At 45.6% G+C, this 19,197-nt stretch overlaps 3 long non-coding RNA genes across 4 annotated transcripts in view; 2 read left to right on the top strand and 1 right to left on the bottom strand.

The window, feature by feature from the left end:
- LOC307205185 lies at positions 1-1,779 on the top strand. The gene is made up of 2 exons (XR_013833945.1): positions 1-134; positions 1,237-1,779. It is a non-coding gene; the product is annotated as an uncharacterized lncRNA (long non-coding RNA).
- Positions 1,780-13,075: 11,296 nt separating this feature from the next.
- Positions 13,076-14,280, bottom strand: LOC307205887. Its single transcript, XR_013834155.1, has 2 exons — positions 14,238-14,280; positions 13,076-13,595 (listed from the first exon to the last, which is right to left on the bottom strand). It is a non-coding gene; the product is annotated as an uncharacterized lncRNA (long non-coding RNA).
- A 1,148-nt stretch (positions 14,281-15,428) lies between these two features.
- The window catches only part of LOC307205838, a 39,863-nt gene continuing 36,094 nt past the window's right edge, over positions 15,429-19,197 (top strand). The window contains exons 1-2 of one of the 2 annotated variants that reach the window (XR_013834099.1): positions 15,429-15,471; positions 16,358-16,501. This is a non-coding gene — a long non-coding RNA (uncharacterized lncRNA). Of the gene's footprint in view, positions 15,472-16,357; positions 16,957-19,197 lie in introns of those variants that run through there. The other variant, XR_013834100.1, reaches the window with a different exon arrangement.

Consider the following 19,197-nt stretch of genomic DNA (forward strand, 5'->3'; position numbering starts at 1 on the left):
ATTAGGAATCAGCTGGTGTTTAGAGATGCCTCACTTCCCCTGGGATGGGTCGATGGCACTGTATAAAATAGGAGAGGGTTCTTCACTCCTTCACTGGAACTTGTTCTTCTAAGGAACTACCACTGCTGAACAAGGTAAGGTGTTTTTATTATTATTCATGCAAGATGTGGCAGGGTATGAGAGTTGGATATTTGCACTTCCCCCTCCAAATTCAGCAATTATTCTGTGTTGGGATGGACAGAATTTCAAACTATCCATTAGAGATAGGCATGGAGACCCCCTTCTAAAACAACATTGGATCCATGTTCTTCCATATACTTGCTCCTTGGTGACCCATCCCAAAGAATCTGACACAAAAAAGACAGAATTGCTTTATTGATTCTTTACGTTTGTATCCTACCTTTCCTCCAGGGATCTCAAGGGAGTGTAGATGGTTCACACAAGACCTCTGTAGAGATTTAGGGTGAAAGAGAGTGATAGGCCAAGGGACTGACCCCCCTACCCAGTGAACTTCATGATGACCAAGTGGGAATTTGAACCATGGGTTCCTGTGTCCTAGTCCAACACTTTAACCACTAAGCTACAATGGCTGTAGATGCTGTCTTCAATGCCAGACCAGTGTAGCAAATATGGAGTGGGAGGACAATAGCAGCAGGTGTTGAATAGGTTCGAGGTGTTCATCAATGTCAATCTTTGCCAAGTCTTAAGGTGGGGAGGTAGTCTGGATGTGTCCACGTTTTCTCAGTCTTTGGGAAGGAGGGGATTGTCTACCAACTGGCAGAAGCTCACCTGCATCTCATGCAGAGGTTTCTCCCAGCTCAAACTAAAGATGTCAGGAATTGAAACTGGGACCTTCTGCATGCAAAACAGCCGCTGTGCCACTGAACTATGACTGTTCTCCAAGACATAGAACTGGTATTGAAGGGTGTTGAAGAATCATTCAGAGACTGGTGGATCACACAGAACACTAGCAGGATCCTGATGAGTGTAATTTCAGTCTATATATCAAGTCTACGTGCAGCCCATCACCCTGATTGCATGGCCCCTAGATTCATGACACAAACCTGACTGTTTTTTGAAAACCCAGTCAAGCAGCGAAGACTGACATCTCATGAGCTCATGGTGGGTCATGATAGGAGACCTACTGGTGGCCAGAATAGAAGCCTGATCTAAACGATGTGTTTTGAAAAGTGTTGTGTGGTTCCTCCTCCAACCATCTCTCTGTTTCCTTTACAGGTTCACCCTTCTACTCTTTAAAAATGAGTTGCTGCTGTTGTAGAGGTCGTGGCTGCTGCTGTTGCAACCAACGTAGGCCAAGAGTGGTCTACTATGTCAGGAGGCAGGTCCCTGTTTCATCCAGCTGTTGTGGCCGCCGATATTCTTATGTCCCTTCACGAATTTGCTGCTCTCGTGGATCTCAGCTCCCCATCCAGCAGTGCTGCCCACCAGGGAAGAGATGCTAAATAAATCTTTGCCGGCATTGAGAAACGCTTGAAATCTCCATCTCAACAGCTGGGTGGAGAAACCCCATCATGGAGAACCCCGATTTGAAAACCTGTTTGTTCACCTCTTGCAATCGCATGTTGCTGAGTTAAATGCTTGAAACCTTCCTCACCACCATGATCACATCCTCTGCTCAAATGAACAATTTCCATTTGCTTTATTCCTTGGAACGAATTCCTGAATTAGTTCCTAACAATTGAATGAGAGGTGATACCATGCTTTTGAGCCACATGGTGTGCAAAGCAAACATTAAAAAAAAATTGTGAAATTAAATAAGTTCTCATTGTCTTAATACTTCACCCCCACATCATCACCTCTTGTCTGCAAACTACATCTCAGGCCCTTTTAACAATCCAGACAATCCAGGATTTCCCAGGGACAATCCTAGATTTACAGAAGCCATCCCAGTTTCTGATTTGATCCTGGAATGTCCCACTTTTCCTTTGGACGTCCCTATTTTCTTTGGGGAAATGTTGGAGGGTATGGAGTTATGCAACCCCTGAGCCAATGAGATAAGTAGCTATACAGCCTTTAGAAGGCATCTGAAGGCAGTCCTATATAGGGAAGTTTTTAATGTTTAATGTTTTATTATGTTTTTACATATGTTGGAAACCACCCAGTCAAATGAGTGATGTATTACTATTACTATTACTATTATAGTGGTAGATCTGGTTACATACTTAATTTGTTCCAGAGGTCCGTTCTTAACCTGAAACTGTTCTTAATCTGAGGTACCATTTTAGCTAATGGGGCCTCCCGCTGCTGCTGCTCTGCCGCCGCTGCACGATTTCTGTTCTCATCCTGAAGCAAAGTTCTTAACCTGAGGTACTATTTCTGGGTTAGCGGAGTCTGTAACCTGAAGCGCATGTAACCCGAGGTACCACTGTACTATTATTAAGGCTGTCCCTATTTTCATTGGGAAAATGTTGGAGGGCATGAACAATCAATCCCTTTCACCAGGGAATTCTAGGGATTGTAGCTCTGTGAGGGGAATGCTCAGCATCATTAACAAACTATAGTTCACGGGTGTCAGATAGGCCAGACTTCAAGGGAATACGAACTCCCTCCCTCACGACTGGATACCAGAAACAGGAATCAAGAGGTCTTACCAATGTATTTATTTAAGAATCACAGAGACATGGAAAGTGCAACCACTCGAAAGATGGCGTTGCTCCAACTGGGCTGCTCCCCACTTCCTTCTTAACAACAGCACTTCTCCTTACAGTGACTGCCAGGGGTCAATTGTCCCTGACTCTTTTGCTCTTGCACTTTCAATGCATGCATGCAGGGCCAGATTTAGGTTTGATGAGGCCCTAAGCTATTGAAGGTAATGGGGCCCTTTATATGTCCAGCTGTCCTTTGTCAACAACAGATTGTCACTGTTTTTTTGTATTGAATATATACTATATGGTAATTTATGGACCTATAGGTATCTAAGGGACGCGGGTGGCGCTGTGGGTAGAACCTCAGCGCCTAGGACTTGCCGATCGCATGGTCGGCGGTTCGAATCCCCGTGGCAGGGTGCACTCCCGTCGTTCGGTCCCAGTGCCTGCCAACCTAGCAGTTCGAAAGCACCTCCGGGTGCAAGTAGATAAATTGGGACCGCTTACCAGCGGGAAGGTAAACGGAGTTCTGTGTGCTGCGCTGGCTCACCAGATGCAGCTTGTCACGCTGGCCACGTGACCCGGAAGTGTCTCCGGAGAGCGCTGGCTCCCGGCCTATAGAGTAAGATGAGCGCACAACCCTAGAGTCTGGCAAGACTGGCCCGAACGGGCAGGGGTACCTTTCCCTTTTTATAGGTATCTAAAACCATTTGCACATGTTGCCATGCAACCAGAATGTAGGCACCCTATATATAGAAATGAGCAAACCTGAGATATTTGAGGGAGCAGGCTAGCAGGCGAGGCCCACGACTTACACCGTAGGAGCCTACACAACACAAAACACGGTTGCTTTTAAAAAAAAAAAAATTTATTGAGGTTTCAAAAAAGGTTACAAAAGTAAGGAAAAAAAGGTAAAAAGAAAAATACAAAATACAGAAAAAATAAATTAAAAATAAGTCCATGATTCCATAACTTATCTTTCATTTACTTGTTTCGCTGACCTCCCCACACCTCCCTTTTTTGTATTCCAGTTCAATTGGTTAACTCAGCAAATCCTTTCCCTCTTTATTTTTATCTTAATCCCTTATCTTAATATATTATAACTTTACTTTCTCGCCTATTAAAAATCCATTTTCACCTACTCCTTTCTAGCGTTACTGCTAAGAACCACTTGACTTCATTCCGACATCATTCTAACATTCATTGATTTTACAATATTTCTGTAAGTAGTCTTTAAATTTCTTCCAATCTTCTTCTACCGACTCTTCTCCCTGGTCTCGGATTCTGCCAGTCATTTCCGCCAATTCCATATATTCCATCACCTTCATCTGCCAAAACACGGTTGCTGTATGTAGGTTTTATTTTATTTGTTTTTTAATCTTATATTTTGAAAATGTACATCCAGGTTTTTTCCCCCTTTAATTTTTTTGGGGGCCCCCAAGAGAGTGGGGCCCTAAGCTATAGCTTGTTTAGCTTATACGTAAATCCAGAACTGCATGCCGGGTTCTGGGAGAAGTGGAGTCAGGAAGGCTTTCCAGTGCTAACATGTCAGCTGGCTGTTCTGTCTCCCTTCTCCCTTCTCCCAACACCTCCCAACTCTTCTCTTCTCCTGTCTCTGAGCTGTGACCCTTCTCAAACCACTGCTGTAAATCAATACGATTTTCCCCTTCTCAGGAAGGTTCAAGAAGAGGGGGAGGGTGATCTCCACTATTCCTCCTCAGTTCTGTCCTCCTCAGTTCAGCCCCTGACAACAGGCTTCTTTGAGGGGAAAAGGTTATAGCAGGCATAGGCAAACTCAGCCCTCCAGATCTTTTGGGACTACAACTCCCATCATCCCTGACTACTGGTCCTAGGGAGGATGGGAGTTGTGTTCACAAAACACCTGGAGGGCCGAGTTTGCCTATGCCTGGGTTATAGTTTAAAATGGTAAAATATTGCTTTGGATGTATAGTGCAGATGGGACCTAAAAGTCACCTGCCAGGTCTTTCAGCTTCTATATGTAAACTTGGGGTTGGTGGATGCCATTTTGTCCATCACAAGGCACAGAGGTAAACAATGGAGCATGTTCCCATAGGCCACCAACATGGATGGCTTTAAAAGAGGATTAGAACGATTCACGGAGGATAAGGCTATCTCCATGGTCGAAGGCAGCAATGCTTATGAATGCCAGAGAGTGCTCCTGTGCTTGATTCCTTGTGGGCTCCATTTTGAGGCATCTGGGTGGCCATTTTGAGAGGAAGATTCCCCCAAAGGAAGGAAGAACTGTAGCTCAGTGGTAGAACAGCTCTTTTGCATGCAGAAGGACACAGGTTCAGTCCCCAGAGAGCGGCCGCCAGTCAGTGTGCATCTTATAATGAAATGCCTCCGTACAAAATGGCTTGAGAATTGGAATTGTCAGTATTTTCTTCTTCTTCTTAAATAACTGAAGGATGGGGGGATATTGAGGCAGATTTGAACCAGTAATCATTTGAATCTACTTTTCCTCAGCCCACAAGGTAAACCATCAGCCTTCCACCAAACTGGGCAGTGGGAGAGGATGTGTGTGTGTGTGTGTGTGTGTGTGAAAGAGAGAGAGCTTTCAGCCAAAAACAAACAAAACAAGAACAAAACAAAAAACAGCATTCTGCACAGAAATTTATAGGGAAAATAATTGCCCCATCTTAGAAGGGGAATTTATGTGAGGTTCAGAGTGTTTTCATGAGGTAATTTTGAGGGGAATATCTGGGAAAGAATGAGAACAAATGCTTGGGCTAAGAAACTGCCAATAAGGAATTGGTGCATTAGATTTCCACTGAGGGAAAAGAGAAGTGGAGTTTACCTCATCAGGCTCATTGCAGTCAAGTGGCTTCTAGAACTGAAGGGGAAGGACCGTAAGGGCAAAGATGCCTCCTTGTATCCCTGGTTGTGCATACAGAAAATCTTAATGAATAAAAAAGGCAGACTCAGGAGAATGGTAGCTTTCATGATTTTTTAATTTTTATTATTGTCTGCACATGTAGTTGGAGAAAGCATGCATTATAGCTGAGGACCCTGGAACACCAAGAGGAAAATCAAAACACCATCTATGCTACATACAATAGGCTTGGCTACATGCAATAGGCTCCTTTGCTGATGAGAAGGCTGTTGAAGGAATAATAGGAAACAAAGAAGAAGGAGATTCAAAGTAGTGCATCGACTGTTGCATCGACTGCTTCTGGACTTCGTTTGACTCTGGACGGTCCTTTAGCACTTCTTGGTGCCACAACCTTTAGTGGTATAGCAGGGAGCACAGCATGTCTGGCTGCAGCAGGGAGAGCAGCAAGATTTGCAACTGCTGCATGGGGAGCAACAAGACTGGCCACAGCAGGACTGACCACAGCAGGGGGAGCAGCAAGACTGGCCACAGCAGGACTGACCACAGCAGGGGGAGCAGCAAGACTGGCCACAGCAGGACTGACCACAGCAGGGGGAGCAGCAAGACTGGCCACAGCAGGGGGAGCAGCAGGACTGGCCACAGCAGGACTGGCCACAGCAGGGGGAGCAGCAGGACTGGCCACAACAGGACTGGCCACAGCAGGGGGAGCAGCAGGACTGACCACAACAGGGGGAGCAGCAAGACTGGCCACAACAGGACTGGCCACAGCAGGGGGAGCAGCAGGACTGGCCACAACAGGACTGGCCACAGCAGGGGGAGCAGCAAGACTGGCCACAACAGGACTGGCCACAGCAGGGGGAGCAGCAAGACTGGCCACAACAGGGCACAGGGCAGCACAGGGCAGCTGTCCCACAGGATGAAGAGCAGCAATCGTTACAGCCCATCTTTTGTGGAGTGCAAAGCTGAAAGAGAACCAAAAGGATACATTCTCTCTCTCACACACACACCGTCTCTTGTAGGGGCTGCCACCTCTGCTCACCCCACTCACCAACCCAGCTGTTAATTTCCCTTCCCTCACATTTGGCCAATTCATCCTCCCTTTACACAAAAACCCCTCCCCTTAAATCTACCCCCTCTACTACCCCCTCAAAGCTCATCCCAACCCCAACCCTATTTATCTGAAGAAGGAAGAGGCTTCGGAAAGTGGTTTGCCAAACCGCTCTCTGAAGCACCTCCCACTCTGCTTTAAACAATGCAGTCTATGCCACAATCTTTTGTTGTATCTAGCTTGTTGTGCAAAGTAGAATATAGGAATGCAGTAGAGGGATGGAAACATAGGATGCTGTCTTATGCTGAGACAGACCATCATTCCACTGAGCTCAGTACTGTCTGCACTGCCGGATAGCATCTCTCCAGGGTTTCATAACTGGGGTCAATTCCCAGCCCTACTTGGAGATACCGAAGACTGAACCTAGAATCTTCAACATGCAAAGCACATACTCTACCACTGAGCTTCGGTCCTTCCAGGCAGATAATGGGCTGAGCGGAGAGTTCAGAACTCACTTACACTAGATTATCACATTGTGAAGGAAGGACTCCAATTCTGTCAAAGGTTCTTCCCACTTCCTCACTTTTAAAATACAAAAGAATCAGTGGAACTTACCAGTTGTGGTAGACTGTGAAGTCAATGAGGTAATGTGAGTGAAGGACAGAGGGATGGGAGTCCTTTTATGCAGGTCCACAAGCCCATCCCCAAGAAAGTGAGGCAACGTAAAAGCATGCCCAGTTCTTCCTTGGCCATCCAAGCGCATTGCCATCCGCTGCGCCATCATCCGGTCTGTAATCCTTCTTGGGATCTTCTTGTATTTGTGATGAACAAAGTATATTTGGGGCCTATTATTTAACTTAGGTTCAGCTAATAACACTGTAATTTCCCCATGTGTCTAAGAGGCACTCAAAGGATTAATGTGATAGAAAGAATATTTAGCATGGTGGACATTTCACTCAGTGACAACAGACTCTGATTCATGAGCCGGAAGGTCTTATCCCACTGGAGATGCATGCGCAAAATGTCATCCCCTCTCCCATTAGGAGATTCATGTGACTTTTCAGGTAAAGGTAAAGGTAAAGGTACCCCTGCCCGTACGGGCCAGTCTTGACAGACTCTGGGGTTGTGCGCCCATCTCACTTAAGAGTCCAGGGGCCAGCGCTGTCCGGAGACACTTCCGGGTCACGTGGCCAGCGTGACATCGCTGCTCTGGCAAGCCAGAGCCGCACACGGAAACGCCGTTTACCTTCCCGCTGGTAAGCGGTCCCTATTTATCTACTTGCACCCGGAGGTGCTTTCGAACTGCTAGGTTGGCAGGCGCTGGGACCGAGCAGCGGGAGCGCACCCCGCCACAGGGATTCGAACCGCCGACCTTTCGATCGGCAAGTCCTAGGCGCTGAGGCTTTAACCCACAGCGCCACCTGCGTCCCTATGACTTTTCAGGTAAGTTATACTTATTGAGGAAATATGACACCCAGCAAAGTCAAGTTGCCAGTGTACATGGGGGGACAGTGACAATATTTAAATAATCCTGATCTATGGTATTGATGGATGCGGGCGGCACTGCGGTCTGAACCACAGAGCTTAGGGCTTGCCGATCAGAAGGTTGGCAGTTCAAATCCCCGTGATGGGGTGAGCTCCCGTTGCTCGGTCCCAACTCCTGCCAACCTAGCAGTTCAAAAGCACGTCAAAGTGCAAGTAGATAAATAGGTACCACTCCAGTGGGAAGGTGAATGGCATTTCCGTGCGCTGCTCTGGTTCACCAGAAGCGGCTTAGTCATGCTGGCCACATGACCCGGAAGCTGTACGCCGGCTCCCTTGGCCAGCAAAGCAAGATGAGCGCCGCAACCCCAGAGTTGTCTGCGACTGGACCTAACGGTCAGGGGGTCCCTTTACCTTTACTAGATATATCCATGAAGGATCAGGTTGTCAATTTCTGCTAACGTTGATGACTATGTTCTCCTTCCACTGTAAGTATGCCTGTGAAAGCCATTTATTGGGGAACCTAATTGGATAGTGTCAGGGACTCAGCGGGAGCGCAGGGAGGAGAAGAGATGGAGAGCGAGGGGGAGCAATCCGAGGGCAGCGTAGGAGAATATGACAGCAGCCCGAGAGATTCCATGAGCCTCTCCAGCGAATCGGAAGATTCACAGAAGGGGGCGCCGATGGGCAGGGCAAGGGGCGAGCCAAGGGGGACACCCCAGAAGCAAGGGGCCAGCGGGGACTCCCAGAGCAGCAGTTGGAAATCAGGACCAGCTTCCCCACCAGAGCGCAGTGGGGGGGAGGAGTTCCAGGTGTCAGAGCCCACATATGCACCACCAGCGAGAGAAGATGAGTCAGGGTTGACCACGCCTCCATCGAAGAGCGAGTTAACGGTCAAGAGGAAAGTTGCAGGCTGGGCGCGCGCGCCAAGTTCAAAGGTACAGGCGAGCGGCACAGAAGGTAGCCCGGATAGGGAACCAGGTCCTAAAGCCCGCCGGAAGGAGGGGGAAGAATCATCAGGGTCAGCGTCAGAGGAGTCGAGGAAGGATGAGACCCTAGCGGGCAGGAGGGCCCAGAGGAGAAAGGAACTTAGGAAGAGGTGGAGCAAGGTGAGAGTCTTAAACTGGTGTGGAAGGGGAGGAGACTCAGACGGGACTTCGCCGGTCTAAGGTCGGGACGTAGAGCTGCACGCTGCGGCTTTAAAATGGAAACTGAATCTCAATAAAGACTTTTGTACATAACTACAGCCTAGCGTTGGTCCTCTGTGAGCTGGGACCTGGAGGCAGCTCTGACAGATAGAATTGCTGTTCCATTCATATTCTGTTTTGCTTGCCAATTTCCCCAGAGGCCTTTGGTTTACCACCATGAGAAGAAGATGCTGGACTAGATTTATCCAGCAACGCTTTTCTTGTGTAACTTGCAACTTTGCTTATGAAACTTTCCATGCTTGTAATGTGGGAGATTACTGATTACTGTTTGTCAACCTAGCATAGTACTATGAACTGAAACACTTCCTAAAACTCTTAGTCCCATTTCCTGTTCATCTCCAGGACTTGGGCAGGGGAAATTTGGCTGAAATCCAACTAAGTTCTATTCAGCATAGACTCAGTGAAATACGTAATTCATTCCCATGAACTTCAGTGTAGGATTAGCAGTGGATACAACCCATAATAAATGACAACAACATATGTTGTTAGTCTCCATTTCACACTGGGTCTAGTTAGAATAATCAGTGGTCAGGGATGCTGGGAACTGGTGTCCAACAGCATCTGGTGAGGGAGTCTCTAATTTGGGTGATAACAACCATGATATTCAGCCTCGTTGGTTGTTTTGTGTGTGTGTGTGAGCTTCTAATTTACTCCTCAGTCTAGTTCATACTTCTAAGCACATGCTGGTTAGACCTGAGAATTGCTCTGCTATTAGTATAAGATGTTGTTAATGATATGCTATTAGCCAACCTTCTTTTAATGAAAGGTGTGAATATAGACAAAAAGAGAGGAGTGGAATGTGCTGTGCTAGAAAGACATCGCCTTTACTTAACCTGAATGTGCCACTGTTGGTGGTGTATCACTTCCTAAGGAAGGTCAAGTTGCAGCAAGAACCCTCTGTGTCAGGTGGCAGAGAAACGAACCCTTGCAGCAGGTTGCTAGGAATGGACAAGACAAGGAAAAGCCCTTACCATCTGATTTTATCCAAAATTCACAGAGAGAGGCTCGGGAATCCATCCTCTTGGAATAATAATAATAACCCTGGCTGAGTTTCCCCAGCCACTCTGGGCGGCTCCCAATCGAGTGTTAAAAACAATACAGCATTAAATATTAAAAACTTCCTTAAACAGGGCTGCCTCCAGATGTCTTTAAAAAATAAGATAGCTGCTTATTTCCTTCACATCTGAAGGGAGGGCTTTCCACTACCGAGAAGGCCCTCTGCCTGGTTCCCTGTAACCTCACTTCTCTCAATGAGGGAACCGCCAGAAGGCCCTCGGAGCTGGGCCTCAGTGTCTGGGCTGAACGATGGGGTGGAGACACTCCTTTCGGTATACAGGACCGAGGCCGTTTAGGGCTTTAAAGGTCAGCAACAACACTTTGAATTGTGCTCGGAAATGTACTGGGAGCCAATGCAGATCTCTCAGGACTGGTGTTATGTGGTCCTGGCAGCCACTCCCAGTCACTAGTCTAGCTGCCGCATTCTGGATTAATTGCAGTTTCCAGGTCATCTTCAGAGCCCCATGTAGAACTCATTGCAGTAGCCCAAGCAGGAGATAATCAGAGCATGCACCACTCTGGTGAGACAGTCCGCGGGCAGGTAGGGTCTCAGCCTGCGTACCAGGTGGAGCTGGTAGACAGCCTCCCTGGACATTGTCCTGAGGAAAACCCCACACCTCTTTTCTCCCACTTCCCCATCCATCAACAGCACCCTCCCACACTTTATGGTTGACACTTAGGGCCATCTGTCTCCAAGCTCTTTGCTCTCCTACTTTCAAGGCCCACCAGGTTCTGGGAGATGGTGGAATGCTTTCTACTGATAACGTGTCAGCCAGCTGCTGCTCCGGCTCTGCCTCCTCTTCCTCTACCATTATTTCCCAAATTCCCCCATCATCTTCCTCTGAGCTGTGACCTCCCTCAAACCCCTGTTGTAATTCTGAAGTGTCTTCTTCTCTGGAAGGGTCAGGCTGGGGGAAAAGGTCTCCACCATTCCTCCCCTGCTCAGTCGTTGACACAGAACAAAATAAAAGTTTTGATGGATCAGACTAAGGTGGGGAGGGGATCTATCTAGTTCACCAGCTGGTGTCTCACAGTGTCCAAACAGATGCTTCCTGGAACCCCTCCCCCCAAAAAAGGAATACAATGGTACCTCGGAACTTACTTCGTTCCGGAGGTCCGTTCTTAACCTGAAACTGTTCTTAACCTGAAGCACCACTTTAGCTTATGGAGCTTCATGCTACTGCTTCGCCGCCGGAGCACAATTTCTGTTCTCATCCTGAAGCAAAGTTCTTAACCCGAGGTACTATTTCTGGGTTAGCGGAGTCTGTAACCTGAAGCATCTGTAACCTGAAGCGTATGTAACCTGAGGTGTCACTGTACTCCTGAGGGGTGTTGTGTGTGAGTGTGCAAAGGAATGCCATTATCCTTTTTATTGGTGCCATGAGAAACAATTCAAATGAATAAGAGTGTATTTGCAAGCTTTTATTTAGTCCACAAACAGTACCTAATTACACTATTTATGGAAACATTGTGTTTCTGTTTAAATGTATTGAAGTCATTTGCATAATCAACTGCATTAGTTTTGGCCATAGCAGACAGAAGAACGGAATAGCAGAAGCTGAACTGCAGAAGAACGGAAACAATGACTGTGACTAACAAGGAATGTGACAGATATCTCTGCCTCCATACATCACTAGATACAACCTATTATAGTAATAGTAGTAGCAGCAGTAATAATGTTTTTTAAAGCAATGGTTATATTTATTAAGAGAGAGCAAGCACATGACCATAGAAATCCAATGCCAGATGTTCTGAGCAGGCTGAGGAATCAATAAGTTTTCAGTTCTGAAATAAATTCATAGGGTTGGGATTGGGAACTGGGCCACCAGGGTATTGTAGGATTCCAACTCCCATCAGACCTTGCCAGAATGACCAGCAATAAAGGATGGGAATTGTAGTCCAGAAACATCTGGAGGGGCCACATATTCCTCATCTGTGCCTAAGGTCCTGGGCTGACCGAGCAACTCATGTTGTCTATCCATTCCTATGAGTGCCATTTTGGCTAGGGGGTGAGAATTACAAGGTTAACTACAAAGAAACAGCTCTAATGAAGGGTGTGCGCACAGTCAAGGATCATACACCAGATGATGTTGTAGTGGAAGCTAATGCCATGTTTTAATGGAGACATGAGCATTGTTGAGTAATGGCTCACTACTAGGGGGAGCAGTCGCAGAGCTGCATAAGAAGGTCCACCACCTGGTAGTTATTCACTCACTCACAGGACGCCATATTTTATCCCGTTCTTACCAGATACTACATGGCATCTTTTTTGCAAATAGTTTTTGCAAATAGAGATTGTAGTGGATCAAAGGATTATCCCAGACTGATTTTGTGATGGACCTGGAGAGTTATTGTCCCAAGAACAGGCATGTCCAAAGTCCATTTTGGGGGCCTAATCTGGCTGTGGTTGGCCCTTTGGTTTGCCCTCATGGTCCTTCACTTCATCAAATCTGGCCCTCTTTGAAAAAAGTTTGGACGCCACTGCCCAAGAAGTTCTATCCAAGTGTCTCCAAAAAGGTAAAGGTAAAGGACCCCTGACAGTTAAGTTCAGTCGTAGATCACTCTGGGGTTGTGCAAATTGCTGTGCAAAAAAACTAGAATAGCCTCCTAAGTGTGTGTGTCACACATGTGCCCTTCCAATGAGATATGGCCCCCTTCCCAATATTGTGTGAGAGATGGAGATGTGCTCCTCAAGAACTCAGCTTCTGATCCTTACTGGCCCAGCAGCCCTTCAGCTGGAGATGCTTGCCAAGCAGATGACCTATGCAGGATCTATGACACATTCTCCATCTCAAGGCAAATGAACACAAGAACACTCTACTGTGCTTTAGAATCTTTATTAACTGCCATATGGACATATTTCCCCCCCATAGAGGAGTTATTCAAAGAGATGAAAAGAGAATGACCCCCAGGACCACCATGAAGATAAAGAGAAGACAACTGGCATGCCTCCTTGAAGGAAAACAAAGAAAAGTAAGAAGGAGATGAGAAGAATCCAGGGTTGTAGAAGGAGGCAGGAATAAACTTAAGGCACAGGAACAGATGAATCCAAGGAGTCTGCCAGCATGGAGGAGGCAGCAGCTCTCAACCCTTCACTGAACTTCTTCAGCAGCAGCCTTGCTTAGGATAGCAGCAACAGGAACCACAGCCACAACAGCCACAGCCACAGGAACCACAGCCGCAAGAGTTGCAGCAGCAGGGGGAAGAGCAGCAGCAGGAAGGAGTGCAGCAACAGCAAGGACAGCAGCAGCAGCAGGGGCAGCAGCAGCACTTGCAGCAGCTGGGAGAGCAGCAACAATTGGAGCAGCAGGACATCTTAGCGGTGGAGAGGGAAGGCGGAGCTGAAAGGATTCAAGGGATTTCCCATTAAGCAAACACAACACAATATTAAGGACACCTTAGATATCCAAAGATTACAGTTTAAGACCAACATGAAATGTATAATTAAAGAATACTACACATTGCATCAAGGAAAGGAATGCATAAACTGGCCTCTTCTGAGTCTCCCTTGGGAACTCACTGGAAGTCAGGCTAACATATCTTGAGAGAATTCTCTTTGAGCTGCCAACATCCTATCATGCAACACATGACATGCTTGGCAGAAAAAAAGAGTATCTTAGATCTTGTGCAACACAATACTAGGCAAACGTTTTAGTCCTACAATGCTGAAAGAATTCAGGCCTAAAGGCAAGATCCCAACTTCTCCTTGAATGAATAAAAACATGTGTTGTAAGAAATGGCATTTGCAAGAGACCTTCAATTCCTTGCCCCCAAGAGAAAAGTAGGCTTTGAGTTAGAATTAACATCAATTACGCTTTTCTCCATGCACACCTCCCCATGTGGCAGGAGGCCAGGATTGGTCACCAAGAATAAGAAATATAGTAAACCAGTTTCATTGCAAAACCAGAGCTGTTACACTACATCCTAAAGACCTGAAGCTCTCCTGAAATCTAGGAAACCGAAAGAATGAAGACAGAACATACCTTTTTCAGCAATAAGATTTGGTGTGGATGTTGGATCCAGTGAGTGAGTGAGGAACTCCTAGCTGGTGGGCCTTTATATACCCCTCTGAGAATCCTCCTGCAAACAGTTATGCACCAACCAGTGATTACAAGGTCTTCATTAAAAGTCCTCTACCACACAATCATCAGGTGCATGATTCTTGACTCTGTCCACATCCGTCCATTTTAAAGGCAGGTGATTAAAGTTATTCTGCAGTTGCATCACAGTAATTCCCAGTTCTGTCCAAAGGGGGCACTTATGGAATTGCTTCAAATCAATTATGTTCAGATGAACAGGCATCATATGTGTTTCTCTCTGAGATCTGATGCCATAGGGTATTAGTTTTTAGATTGTTGACCCATAGACACAACCTTTAGGCCATTCTTTCTTAGTACGTCATGCAACATGTACTCAAGGCAGGCCCATTAAAGTTCATAGACATGGCTGACTTTGCTTTATTCATTTTAGTGCTTCTACTCTAAGTAGAACTTTTGGATAGAAGCCAATTATTTTTGCACGGCTCAGATGTCTGGTGCAAATTACGCTGTGATAGTCTTTCTGTGTGACAGAATCCTGGAAGACAGTCATCGGAGGCAGCCCAAATGTTTTACAGTAGTCTAGCACTTAATTTTTGCTGTAGTAAACATTTGTGAAAGCCACATATTAAATAAAAAAAATTGGGACTGCTATTGTTCACCCTCCTGGTCAGCTAACCAAACAGCCACAATACACTGGGAAATGCTATTCATGTTTGCTCATTGCTGATAAATATGTGTTATGATGATCAAATAACAAGTCCTGTGGATCCAAACGTCAGATCCTTTGAGCTTGGGGCAGGAGGTACAGTCAGAAGATCCGATGATATTTCCTGGTAAAAGAAGGTGTTGGATCACAATGAGAAACTCCCACGGCACCCATTCATCTCAGCATAATTGTTTTTAAAAACAGTCCCATAACTGCCCCTTTAATCAGGGCTGAGAATTACAGTGTTTCCAGAATACAGTTTTAATCATATACTTTTAAAAAGGGGGGGTTGTGAATACAGTCAGAGGTCATGCCCCAGATGACAGTGTGTGGCAGCATCAAGGTTTAATGCAGACCATTTAATTCTTCAGTTGTGCATCATGGATTGTGAAAGGGTTGACCACCTTCTTGGAATACTTCATCAACACACTGGATCCAATATCCTCACAGCACCTCCTATACTGAACAAAGGTAAGCTTGTTTCCAATATTTATGCATTCTTCCTATTTACTGCAGGGGAGCTGAAGGTCTGAGGGAGGCCAGTGACTCTGGTCTTGTGAAATGCATCTGAATCAAATGCACAGAGGAGCCAACAGTCTCACAATTTGGATTCTGTTAGCATTTCAGACTGCAGCATCTCAACCGGCATATTTTAATACATAGATCCATGCTGTTTTAAATAACAGACTCCTTGTAGGTTCTTTGGGTTTTACCTGATGGGATCATCTAATTATCTCTTCAACATATCTGCATGATGGATGCTACATTTTCATAAGTTGTATTTCTGAGGACTGACCACTTCCCTTGCCTTTGGGCTGTTGAATGGAGTCCTTATTACAGTAATGACTTCCCTAGAGATATAAATTTCTTCTCGTATCAACTGAGGAGGAATATTCCTCCCATGATATATTTCAAGTATACATCAAAATTACTGATACCTACAACATAAAAAGGTGACACCTGCAAATAACCAGGGCACATGTCACATGTATTGAGCTGTGAGAGAATCAAGATTGTTTGTAGGGCCAATTGCTTTTGTAATGGGGGGATAAATCTGAGTTTCCTTTCACATAAAGGGGAAAATGGCCCAGGATTTAGTGTGAAGTTAAAATCAATATTGAATTCTTGGTTGGATAGAATGCTCCATTTCAACACTCAACAGGCAGTCATTTCTCCCATGTTTTATCTGACACACAAATCTTTATGTAATGTAGGCGAATAATTTCAGCTCCGTCTTGAGTAGGAGACAATATATATGAAATATATAGTGCTTAATGCAAAACACAAGTAAAAGATGTCTTCAACACATCTGACAATGTATCGCTTAGTTAACTGGTGATCCCTTGATTTCCTGCAGCTCAAGCTTCCTTCTCTTCCTCAAGATGTCCTGCTGTTGCCAGTGTGGCTGCTCCCCCTGCTGCTGCAAGCAGTGCTGCTGTTCCCCCTGCTGCGGCTGCGGCTGTTGCAAGCAGTGTTGCTGCTCCCCCTGTTGTTGCAAGCAGTGTTGCTCTTCCCCCTGCTGTGGTTCCGGGTGCTGTGGATTTTCCTGCTGTGGCTGCAAATGCTGCTATCCTAAGCAATGCAAGTGCTGAAGAACCCAAAGGGAAGTTCTCCATGTTTACAGGGAATCTACAGGGATAGTCCATTGAATAATCCCCCCACCATGAGTGCTGGCTTCAAGGGCTGTTGCTTGATTCCTTACATTCAGACTCTCTCTGGAATGTCCTTCTTCATCCTCAAGTTGTGTCTTCCTCGCCTCTTCCTGTTCTGTACTCTTTGACTCACCTGGATGTTCTCTTAGGAGCCATTTCTAACAAGGCATTTCCCATGGTGCCCTCATGACTCTCTCAATGCATGTGACTCTTTCACTTTTCTCCTTCTACATTTCTAATTCTTCTTTTATTGTACAATCTACCTGCTTGTATGGCAACTAATAAAATGACAAAGCATCTCCTATAGTCTTGTTTTATCTTTGCCTTAAATTGAGTTGAGGGGAGGCTCAATGTGTGTGAGCAGCCCCGGCTTTGGATGTACATCATAGCCCACCCCAATCAATGGCATTGAATGATCCAGGGGATTGGGGAAAATGCACTGCCACTTGAGTTATTGAAGGACTACTCCAAGATGATGTAGGTAGATGATTCTGGGGTAGGTGGACCAACATGCTATAGAAGCAATAGCAGAGCAACTGTTCTGTAAGCAGAATGCCCAAGGTTCAACCAATGACATCTCCAGTTAGAAAATCTTGAGCAGCAGTGTTGCTCACTTCCAACCTGTGCTTGCATTCTTCCTGAAGACATCTCAATGGAGTCACTGTAGGAAACTGTTTGGTAGTGGAAGAAACTAGCTGGTCATTTCTTCTGGATGGGTCATTTGGAGCAGTCTACTTCTATCCTTATGACTGTGTTCCAGGTAATTTAAGAACATACAAACATGGGGTTAGACTAGATGACTCTTGACTCCCTTCCAAACTCTAAGATTCTATGATTCTAAGAAGAGCTTGCTCAATCAAATCAATGGCCTGTCTAGTCCAGCATCCTCATCCTGTCCTCACAATGTCGAGCCAAATGCCTATAGCAGGCATGTCCAACAGGTAGATCATAATCTACCAGTAGATCACTGGATATCTGTGGTAGATCACTGGTAGATCACTGGCTCCCCCAAAAGACTCTGAACAACTGTGGCTCCCCTAAAAAAAGCTCAACATTTTACCTCCTCCCTTAAAAAACTCAACAACTTTGACCTAAACCCCACTGCCACTTTTTAACTCTGTGTGTAGATCACAGTCTCTTGGGAGCTGGCCACCCCTGACCTATGGCACACAATCAGAACACAAACACAAGAGCACTTTGGTTTCGAGCAACTGGTATTAAGAACCATCACTGCCTAAAACTTGGAGACATTGCACAGCCATTGTGGTTAGTAGCTCTGGGAAATTCCACCTCCATGAATTTGTCAACTCCTGCTTTAAAGACATCTAGGTTGGTGGTCAACACAGCCTCCCGTGGGAGCACCTTTCATTGTTTTAGCTATGCACTGCATGAAGACCTTCTTCTTCTTCTCTGGGATATTCCAGCAGTCAGCTTTTAGACAATGAAAGGTAAAACACACACAAATATACACACGATCTTACACTACCCCAACTGATGGGAGGCTGGGAATTTACCTGGTAGGCTGAGGATAAGTAGACTCAAATGACTACTAGTTCAAATCAGCCTCAATATCCCTCCATTCTTCAATTATTTAACAAAGAAAGTACTCTCAAAATTCCAATATACCGGTACTACCCATTTTGTATGGAGGCATTTCATTATAAGATGGACACTGACTGGCATCAGCTCTCCGGAGATGAACTTAGATCTTTCTGCATGCAAAATAGCTGCTCTACCACAGAGCTTTGATCCTTCCTTTCTAAATGCTCTTTGGGGTTTCCTTCCAATTCTATTATTCCTCCAATTCTATGATTCTATTATTCTATGAATTTCTGGTGGCAGGTTCTCCATCTCCATCCCATCATCAAAACACTACAACTGCCAGGGGGACTTTGTCCAAAGCCTTAGTTAAATCAAGGTACACTATTTCCACAGCAGCCCCAACATCCACCAAGCTCGTAAATCTATCCAAAAAAGAATAGAGATTCACCTGGCATGAACATTTCTTTTGAGAAATCCATGTTGAGTCTTAGTAATCACAACATCCTTTTCTATATGCTCATAGGTTGACTGTTTAATTATCTGTGCTATAATCTTTCCTGGTACTGATGTCAAGCTGACCAGTCTGTAGCTATGTGAATCTTCTCCCCCCACACAAACTGTTTGAAGATGGGAACAGCATCTGCCCTTGTCCAGTCTGCAGGGACCTCCCGTTTCCACCATGAATTCTCAAAAATTATGGACAGAGGCTCTGTGGTTATATCTGCAAGCTCCTTTAGTATACTTGGGCATAGCTCATCAGGTTTGCCAATTTGAATCCATTTAAAGCAGCTAGGTGTTCCCTTCCCTCCTCTTTTCCTACTTGAGGCTGCAGTTCCTTCCTTGCACCTTTTATCCTGTTGTCACCAGGTTGAGTTCTCCTTTAATTTTAAGTGACGAGAGGGAGAATGTAGGGGTTGAGCAGTTTCACCTCCTTCACCCAATAGCATTTATTTGTCCTCTCCACCCAGAGGACATACCACTTGCTTGTTCTTCCAACATAGCT

This window comes from Podarcis cretensis, assembly GCF_951804945.1.
Source record: "Podarcis cretensis genome assembly, chromosome: 16".
Lineage (NCBI taxonomy): Eukaryota > Metazoa > Chordata > Lepidosauria > Squamata > Lacertidae > Podarcis > Podarcis cretensis.